The sequence below is a fragment of the Myxocyprinus asiaticus genome, chromosome 43, assembly GCF_019703515.2.
Source record: "Myxocyprinus asiaticus isolate MX2 ecotype Aquarium Trade chromosome 43, UBuf_Myxa_2, whole genome shotgun sequence".
Taxonomy (NCBI): Eukaryota; Metazoa; Chordata; class Actinopteri; order Cypriniformes; family Catostomidae; genus Myxocyprinus; species Myxocyprinus asiaticus.
In genome coordinates this window covers 28,671,334-28,682,068 of record NC_059386.1, presented here as the reverse complement: position 1 = coordinate 28,682,068, position 10,735 = coordinate 28,671,334, and positions in this window count along the sequence as shown.

Here is a 10,735-nt window from a genome sequence, read left to right as displayed (position 1 = left end):
TATCTCAACATCCTTAACATTAGATGGATTTACTTGAGAAGAAAAATTATGTAGAAACAAAAATGAAAATAAGACTTGTTTTCAGAGAATATACTGTATATATTTAATTACATTTATTTTTCTCACCCCATTGGCAAATGGTTTTTTTCTTGTTTTAAGTTTAATGCTGCATTCCATTAAATTTGGAAATTCAAAATTTCCTACTTTCTACTAGGAAAGTGCAATGAAACACCAACTTGGAAACTTGTGTGGAAATCTTCAGCTCCGATTTCGCTGAGATGCAGGTGCGTGCGTAAAGTTTGTACAATACATGATATTAAGGCTTGTTAAACAAACGTTTGCAGAGACAGGTTTTCAAAACATGGTAAAGTATACTCTTTTTGTTTATTTTTTTTTATTTATTTTTTTTATTTTTTATAATCATACACCTGTAGCACAAATGCAAGCGCTGCAGCATTGTTTATCAATTGTGTTGCTATAGGAGACATCACTGGTGACAGTTGAACACCTGCTAAGCTAACGGGAGTGTTGCAGTTTTGTTTTCTTACACGTCATCTTCTGAGCGTCTGGCAATGGAATGGCTTTATCGTCAGAGATCGGAGATACCAGTTAGGAATATCCCACATTCAGGTTTCAATGGAACACAGCATAAGCACAGTGTTAGATTTAGGCTATAAACAAGAAAAATACATGTAATTCAAAATAAAAAATAGACTGTAAGAATGTATAGATAATTTGCAGAATTAAAACACAGTGATGCCGATACAGGAATAAAGGTTGAAGACTCATTGAAAATTATGAAGCCTCAATAAAATCTTACTCAATAGAATGACAATCAGGGTTTCTACCTGTGGAGACTCTAATCGCTGCAAGAGGCAGGAGCGCTGCTGCTTCAGGGCTGCTTTGAACTTTCTGCAGTCAGGATGGCATGATTGATGCTCTCTCTGCTTTCTGTGTGTGTTCCTCAGTCACGTTTGCTCCAATGAAAATATTGATTTGGGGGTTGAGAAATCGTTCAGGCTGATAACAGTAATATAGGAGTCGGAAGCTTTGTTTGGAAGTTCAGCACAGAATCATAAAAAGAGAGGAAAGTGAAGAGAGGCAGGAGGTTTGTGTTTGAATTGTCTAGTGGACCAACATGTACTGTAAATACAGGATCAATATTTAAGGTAATAAAAAGCACTGCCATCACTTTTGAAATACCTCTGAGGAAGAAACTGAAATGCATCATACCTAACATCCCGAGCATGGCTGGACACCATCATATGTTGTATTTTCAATGCTGGTGTGCTGGTGTCCTTGGCTGGTAACTAGCTTAACCAGCAAGACTTCCTTGGTCAACCAGCTTCATCAGAAAGGTAGAAAGAAAGACCATGCTGGTTGACCAGTATTTTTGGTGAATAACATGGTTTGCTGGTACACCAATCAGATTACCACCACCAACATTAAAATTAATCATTTTCTTTTTTAACGAGTAGGCCTATATGTTTTCTTAATAGATACTTTCTTACCAAAACATTATCTTTAGTAGGAAGCAAAAGACAAATCAAGAACTGATATGAAGCTATAAAGTGCCAATGAAAAGGTGACACTCTTTTTGTGAAAGGTTAGCATTTAGCTGGGTCCACACAATACAATTTTTGACATGATTTTGTTGTCTGAGACAAATATGGGGATCATAAAAGATTTCTCGTCGTAGGGTGAAAGTGGCAGTCTTTAATCAACTTAGTGTTCACCTTTTAAAATTAAGTGCTAGGCCTTTTAGTTGCTTGTGCATAGACTTTAATTCATTTTCTGATCTCACAACCCAGGAGCACACCAGTTTTATAGGAAAACAAACAAACATATGAAAAACAAGCTCTCCTGGGCTGATTTTCTGTGATGAAGGTATTCATTTACAGAGGAAATTGATAATATATTAAAGAATTTTGTAACACTTGTGCTCCATTGAACATAAAAGCTTTTGAGAGAGTATAACTTTTTTCAAATTAAACAGCTATGAGACCTTAATTATTTCATTTGAATGGGGTCAAGGATGAACTACACCAACTATTATATTAAATCAGCTAGAACTCAAAGGTTATTTTAAACATTTGGCGGCACGGCAGGGCTGCTGAGCCAAATATGAGACACTCGCACTCCGAGTCTAACAGCTCATAAACAAAATGAAAGGCAAAAACAGCATTATCAAAACACATTTTAGAACCATTTTTAAAGAATGTAAATGATGTTTAAGATTCAAATCTCCATAACAGGAGGGCTGAACTTTGCCGTCACTTCTCTCTGGCGGCAGGGCTGGTTTTCCCTCCCAGAAGGTCGTTTGGTTAATGCACATTTTGGTCTTCACAGGCTCTTAACTGCTTTTTAATCAGTGATTATTAGAGAGCTGGAAGGCTGTGCAGGCGCCGGGGTCCCCAGACGCAGGAGAGTGCCTGTCAATATGTCATGTCAATTAGCCCACTGCGAGACGGCCCCCTCCATACAGATCTACTCTAACACCTCTGGATGCACGAGGAGCGAAATGATCTCATCTTTGGGTATGATTGGAATGACAAACTACCCACTATTTTTGAATAAAAGTAGTATGCACTATGTATATTGTGCACAGTTTGGAAATTTACTGTATGCATGGAATACCACTATATGCGATAATACCTACTATATTTGCCAAACTGTGCAGTGTGCAAACCAGGGTTTTCCAAACTTTTGCGATGATACCTTTGCGAGGGACCCCCTTCCTAAAACATAAAGGCAGTTTATATATCCACATGTGTGGACGTTATATTTTGTCTTTGCTATACACAACGCATAATTTAAATTCCTTTAAACCAACTGATCTCAGTTAAGAAGACTCTGTGCTGTCAGTAAAGGGTTAAACTTTTGACGTATAGAGTCATGTGACCAGACAATATGTCGCTGAATACAGCGGAGTTTGTCTTTGGGAGAAACGCCAACAAAACGAGTTCTGGTAAGAAATGTAATTACGTTTTTACCTTGAAACCTGTTTGAGTCAAAGATTAGTCTCTAGTTTCATCCGATATGCCCCAATTTGGAATGCCCAATTCCCAATGCTCTCTAAGTCCTCGTGGTGGCGTAGTGACTTGCCTAAATCCGGGTGGCGGAGGATGAATCTCAGTTGCATTTGAGACCGTCAATCCACGCATCTTATCACATGGCTTGTTGAGCACGTTACCGCTGAGAGGTAGCGTGTGTGAAGACCCACACTATTCTCCACGACATCCACGCACAACTCACCACACGCCCCACCGAGAGTGAGAACCACACATTATAGCGACCACGAGGAGGTTATCCCATGTGACTTTACCCTCCCTAGCAACCGGGCCAATTTGGTTGCTTAGGAGACCTGGCTGGAATCACTCAGCATGACCTGGATTCGAACTCGCAACTCCAGGGGTGGTAGTCAGCGTCAATACTCACTTAGCTACCCAGGCCCCCACTCTGATATGCCATTTTAAAAATTCAAGCGATTTATCACGAAACGCCATGCTGCTAAACACACTGTACACTAATGTGTACTTTAGCACATTTTTTCCCTTAGAAATCCTATATTTACTATGCATTATCACATTGAGATTAATCCAAAAACTGAAATGTTTTGCTTTCAGAGGCTTTATATGGAGTTAGGATGAAAATAAGGTACATTTCGAACTGTTCGGAGACCAGTGCAGACAGACAGCACACTGGAGGTTAAATCATTCACTAAATAGGGAGCTAGGGAGCATCCTATAGCTCTCTGTGCAGCTAAGTGCATTCACTCCTAACATCCGACCAAAAGTTCAGTTTCATGCTGAATGATGTTTGGATCACTCAACATGTTTGGAAGACTTAGTAATCAGTACATAGATTCAGAATTTATAATGTATATTTATTTTAAAATGGTTGGCAGTAATTGGATGATGCTAGCCATTACTTTGAATCAGAATTAATTATGCTAATTTCTGATGTAACGTCTATAATGTCTCAAAAATATGAATAACCAATCCTCCTGCAAACATAAACAATTTGATATATATAGATAGATAGATAGATAGATATAAGCAATATCACACGAGCAAGAGTGCGATAAGGCCCTACATCATGATTCGGCTGCAGGCTTGGGTTGTTTCTAACATGTTATTGGAGAAACAAGGATGTGTGTGTGTGTGTGTGTGGGAGAGAGAGAGATGGAGCATGTGTGATCACCTGTTGATGATGCTGTAGTGTGTTAGTCAGCTTTCTGAAGATAATGTCATTTTGGTGAAATGCATCCTATTTTCTCAGTAGAAAAATAGCTGTCCAAGCGGGGGTATTCCTCCCTGTTTCACGGTAGCTGGTGCACAAGAGTTTTTCACTACAGAAACCGCAATCTCCTCACTTCATGTCACCAACTGGCTCATATTACACACAAAAATTGTATTTTGCCTCCATCTGCTGGCTAAAATATGTAATGTCACAAAATTAAATGTAAAGAGACAGATGGCTCTTACATCTGCACTGCATTTATACTTTAGTTTAGAACGGCAGGAACACAAGTGGAGTGATACACACAGTGAAGCATCCAAGTGATGATGGTGTGAGACCATCAGTATTCATGGAATGTCTCTCATCCAATCAGATTCGAGGACCCGAACTAACTGGTGTGTGTGTGTGTGTGTGTGTGTGTATATATATATATATATATATATATATATATATATATATATATATATATATATATATATATATATATATATATATATATATATATATATATATATATATATATATATATATATATATATATATATACACACACACACACACACACACACACACACACACACACACACACACACACACACACACACACACACACACATATACATACACACACAACATACACACTGGCGACCAAAAGAATAATGTACAGATTTTGCTGTTTCGGAAGGAAATTGGTACTTTAATTCACCAAAGTGGCATTCAGCTGATCACAAAGTATAGTCAGGACATTACTGATGTAAAAAACATTTTTGATCAAATCTAGAAAGGCCCCATTTCCAGCAGCCATCACTCCAACACCTTATCTTTGAGTAATCATGCTAAATTGATAATTTGGTACTAGAAAATCACTTGCCATTATATCAAACACATTTGAAAGCTTAACATTGTCTTTGTGTTTGTTTTTGAGTTGCCAGAGTATGCAATAGACTGGCATGTCTTAAGGTCAATATTAGGCCAAAACTCATCAGTCAATCATTGTTTTGAGGAATGAAGGCTATACAATGCTTGAAATTGCCAAAAAAAAAACCTTGAAGATTTCATACAAAGGTGTACACTACAGTCTTCAAAGACAAAGGACAACTGGCTCTAACAAGGACAGAAAGAGATGTGGAAGACCAGATGTAAAACTAAACAAGAGGATAAGTACATCAGAGTCTCTAGTTTGAGAAATAGACGCCTCACATGTCCTCAGCTGACACCCCAAGAAGCGTGGGGTGAAATGTCACCTGAGTATCTGGACAAACTGACAGCTAGAATGCCAAGGATCTGCAAAGCTGTCATTGCTGCACATGGAAGATTTTTTGATGAGAACTCTTTTAAGTAGTTTAAGAAGTTCTTTTTTTCAAATTGTAATAGTAATTTTTCACATTATTAATGTCCTGACTATACACTGTGATCAGTTGAATGCCACTTTGGTGAATAAAAGTACCAATTTCCTTCCATAAGAGCAAAATCTGTACATTACTCCAAACTTTTGGCCGCCAATGCAAATATATATATATACACACACACAGGGTTGGGAGGATTACTTTTGAAATGTATTCCACTACAGATTACAGAATACATGCTGTAAAATGTAATTTGTAACTTATTCCATTAGATTACTCAAGGTCAGTAATGTAATCTAAATACTTTGGATTACTTCTTCAACACTGGTAGATTTTTTCACTTGTTTTGACTATAAAAACTCTGTCAGTACAGTAAGACAAAATACACATGTTAAAAATACATTCTCTGAAAAACCTAAATATCTTATGCAGTGTTGTTTCTAAAACAAGATTAATCAAATTGATCTTGTTTTAAGGATTTTTAGATATTTTTACAGGAAAACAATACAAAAATTATCAAGAATATGATTTTTGCCCTAATATTAAAAGTCTTTGTAGAAAAAAAGAAATTATGATACAATGTGAATTTTCTTGATAAAAAAAAAATATGATCGTGCCTGGTAACATGTGCATGTAAAATGGCTAGAAATAGCATTTTAGCTTAGCGTAAAGCAGACAATTTACACAAGGTTTATTTCTATTTCTGCTGCTCCAAACTTACTTCAAATTTACTTTTCTGTCTGCTCGTATGAATGTAACACATCATAAGAAAGTGTTTCACTGCTGTTCAAATGCACTTTAGATCGCATCATTTATATGTATAAATGTTTTCCATCTGAAAGGACTAAATATTAAATGAAACAAATGACAATAAAATGTAAAGTAATCTCTTCAGTAATCAAAATACTGTTTGAATGTAACTGTATTCTAAATACCAATGATTTAAATTGTAACTGTAGTGGAATACATTTACTTATATTTTGTATTTTAAATACGTATTCCTGTTACATGTATTTCATTACTCCCCAACCCTATATATATATAGAGATACACTTTCTATAGCTTGCTATTATTTAAAAGTTCACAACTTAGTCCAGCTGTGGACATACATTTTTAGGAAAACGATTTGCTCTACAAAAAATAAAAATAAAAGGAAAAAAAATGGTGTTTTTTGCATGTTTATTAGATGCTACTAGTTACAAATCAAAAAGGGAAATGGAAAATGCACACAGCAGTCACGCTTAGGTTTTAGGAGGATATACATATATATTCATATTCATTTGTTCATTTTTTAACTGTTTGAGGAAAAATAGCAGGCCTAAGTGTGACATTATAAAGACAACATGTTAGCAAAATTAAATAATTGACTAATTAAAAATTATTAAAACATCTTTAAAATATTATCTGTAAAAAATAAATAAATAAATAAATAAAATAAGCGAAAAGTATGTACAACTGCACTGTGCGTGTGTAATGCATTGGCCAAGCATTCACATCTGTGTAGAGTATGTTTCTGGCATAGCGTCTCTGATGAATGTGGTCTGTCCATGCAACTTGCTTATTTACCTTAATGTATTCGTAAACATAGACCTGACACACTCACCCTTCAAACATATCGTTAATTGCTAATTAAGTCTGAGCTTCAGACGGATGCTTAATTACTGTTAACGAGAGGCGAGTAACTGTGCGCTCTGCTCGCCTCCCACGCATCTTTACCGCGGGAAGCGCTTATAAACACTCCATGGCCACAGCTGATCCAACTGTAAAGTGCATCATAAATATTCATGCTAAATTGGACACGCCTCTCAAGCGTTTTAAAGACGAGCTCCTGGCGGGCCATCGCAGCTTGACGCTGGGCCGCTGGCAGACCTCGGCCCTGCAGCATATGTGCAGTTAGTGTTGTGGAAGTTTATTTGTGCTTTTCAGTGCAGTCACTGCAGGACCAGGACACCCGTCAAGACATGCTGGGCTGTGACAGAAAACCACTCTCATGATACATTTATGACACCTGCAAATGCAAATCACAGCACTGTGGCCCTGCAGAGAATATCTCACCATGAGCTGAGATAGAGAAAAGAGAAAGACAGAGAATTTTTAGTTTTAGTTGCTGACTAAATACAGTAGTTCAGTTATTGTAAATAAAGTAAAACTGTGGCACTAGCCACCAATCAAAATAAATGAATCTAAATGTAATAGATTAGGACTGGGTAAAAATATTGATTTCCTGATGCATCGCGATCTTCATTTGAACGATATCGATTCTGAAATCCCAAGATCGCTCTTTTACCCTATGCCAGGGTCGGGGCCAGTAGGGTGGCACTGGGTGGCAGCTGCCACCCTAAAAATGAGCTTTGCCACCACAACTCGGACCTGCTCGCGTCTTGGAGACGGTGCGCAACAGCTTGACCCCTCCGTGGCACATGGTCCATAACAACGTACCGTGCATTCTGCCTCAGTAGACAACCCCACCAGGTTATATACATATTAGCCAGAGATGTCAAAGGGGTGGCAAGAGTCAAGTAAGGGGTGGCATCCAGTAATTTCAACTGGGGGGGGGGTCCTACATATAGTATAGTGGTGGAGTTTTTCAGCAGCAAGATCCTTTCACTGCATGTTCAGAGTAAAAGTTGTTCCTTGTGCCTCCAAAGAGATCCCCATTTGTTAATGAATAATGTTGTTTTTAATACCCTTTCTGTTCTTTACAGTTTGTTGATCAAAAACAAAAAATAAACATTTAATTGTAATCAGGCATAGCACAGATGAGATCAAGCCATTCCAGTCTCTCTCATTAACATGCTAATTTAAAGACACTGTATCCAGAAATACCAAGTTTTCCTTAAAGAGACAGTACCGGTTTTTAGCGCGTGTTCAACAAATCAATGTAAATACTCGTAAAATAGTACAAATGATGCAATTAAACAATAAACATGTTACAAAATGTTACAATATACAAAATGTTACAATACATGCAATATACATTTTTGCACTTTCTGAAAGAGATGCCATGTTAATTTATTATGGATTTTCTTATTTTGGTATTTTTAAAACTACTTTTACCATGGTACATTTTTGTAAGGATTGCACTATAGTTGTCCTCAAAATCTGCTGACATCTGAATTTCTATTCGAGAAGATCATATTGATTAAAATCACAGCAGTTAATTCATTTGGAATTGTTTTTCACTATGCATCATATAGCCAATATATCCCTCTAAATTAGATTATGGGATGGGAAAGTCATTAAATTCAAGTTATGAACATTTCTAAATTCTCTAAAGAGTATTTTAGCATCTTACAAACACAATTAATGAACAGGAGATTAAAATTGTTTTGCTGACTTAGTATCATAAAAATTACTGGATATCATTGCGATAAAAACCTTAGCACACATAACGGCAAAACAATATTTTGTTTCTAACGGAGGGAGGGTATTTGTTTTCTCATATTTGAGATTATATCTCATTAACCCCCTTTTGAGTTTTGAATTAAATTATTAAACAGTACAGTAATAGAGATTTCATAGCAGGATGAATTATCCGTATCTCTGACAGAATCATATATTTGACCTGTCATCTTGCCTAAATGAATAATTCTATAGGCTTGCTGGTGCCACATCTGTAGTTAATACTGTCAGCTATTTTGGTAAAGCTCAACTCAACAAAGATGAAAGTTTAATAAGGCTGCTTTGACAGCATATTTATGAGAACCATGTATTTTTATCTATCGATCAGAGGAAATATTCTGAAGCTAATAAAGATATGTGTGGCATTAGGTTTTATACCGCAGCAGATTATTTGCCGAGAGTTATTGTTCATCTTAAGCAAAATGTGAATTTCTACTCCAGGGGCTAAGCACAGCTAAAGCTATAATATCCATTTATGAAGATATTCATTTCACATTCACCAAAATTCATGAGGTAGAAATTTTTATTACAGAACCTGTGAAAGCATAATTGAGCCAACTGAGAAAGTCAGTTAGCATGTGGGCCCCATTCAAGCCATCTGTAAAATTTAGGAATATGGCAAAATTAAGTATAAAGTAGCATATTCTTTTAATGAGTATCATGGGCCATCTTTTCTGTACAGTGGCAGTGGATAGTCCTTCACTTTAAAACTTGAAAAGGACACAATAAGAAGTCCATGTGATTCCTGTGTCATATTCCATGTCTTCTGAAGGTGAACTACCCCTTTAAACGCCACTGTCTAAAAGTCCAAATCAGACCCTCATAGACCAGGGAAGTCAGTGTCTTAGTTGTAAGTGGAAATAAAAGACTAAAAAATATGGAGGCAGTATGATGCGTGCTTATTGTGTGTATCTGTAGACTAATTATTGATCAGGATCATGTTTGCTTTAAATTAGTTATGTTTAGGTTTATTTAGCCTCTACAATCTGTTCTGGAACCTTGACAATGACGTGTTTTCATGCAAGTTTAAACAGAAAGCAGAACGACATCTCTTAAAAGAGTTGGAAGAGCTGCTGGTACTGGCAGCACAAAGACAGCAGTCTCATTGAGATGAGGATGAGACAGTCATGACAGAGACATGGGCTGATTGGTGAGAAGAGACAGCTGGACAGGCTCAGTGACGTCCACATTTTGAGTCAGAGCTGATGGGAGAGACATAGACAAATATAGTTATTGGTCTAAAATGCATGGCCACTTAAACTCCAGATTGCCGAAAATGTTCACTGGCTGCTTTCTGACCAAAAACACATTGGTATTGCTATCAGAGGATTGTGATAAAAAAAAAATTATTTATTTAAAATGTCCATTTTTGAGCAAAAATCAGTATTTTCAATCTTTGACTATAACAAATAAAAAAAGCATGAAATCTGAATGCATGATTTAAATATAGGCCTATGTGTAATATATTAATTTACATATACTAATATTTAAATTAAAGGTCAGAGGTAAGGGTATTTTAGATATATACACTACCGTTCAAATGTTTGGTGTCACTTGACTGAAATGTTTCTCATGATAATAAAAATCTTTTGATCTGAAGGTGTATGCTTAAATGTTTGAAATTAGTTTTGTAGACAAAAATATAATTGTGCCACCATATTAATTTATTTCATTATTAAACTAAAATTTTATAAAAAAAAAATAAAAAATAAAGTTTTTGAAATGGATGACTTTGACTGAATAAT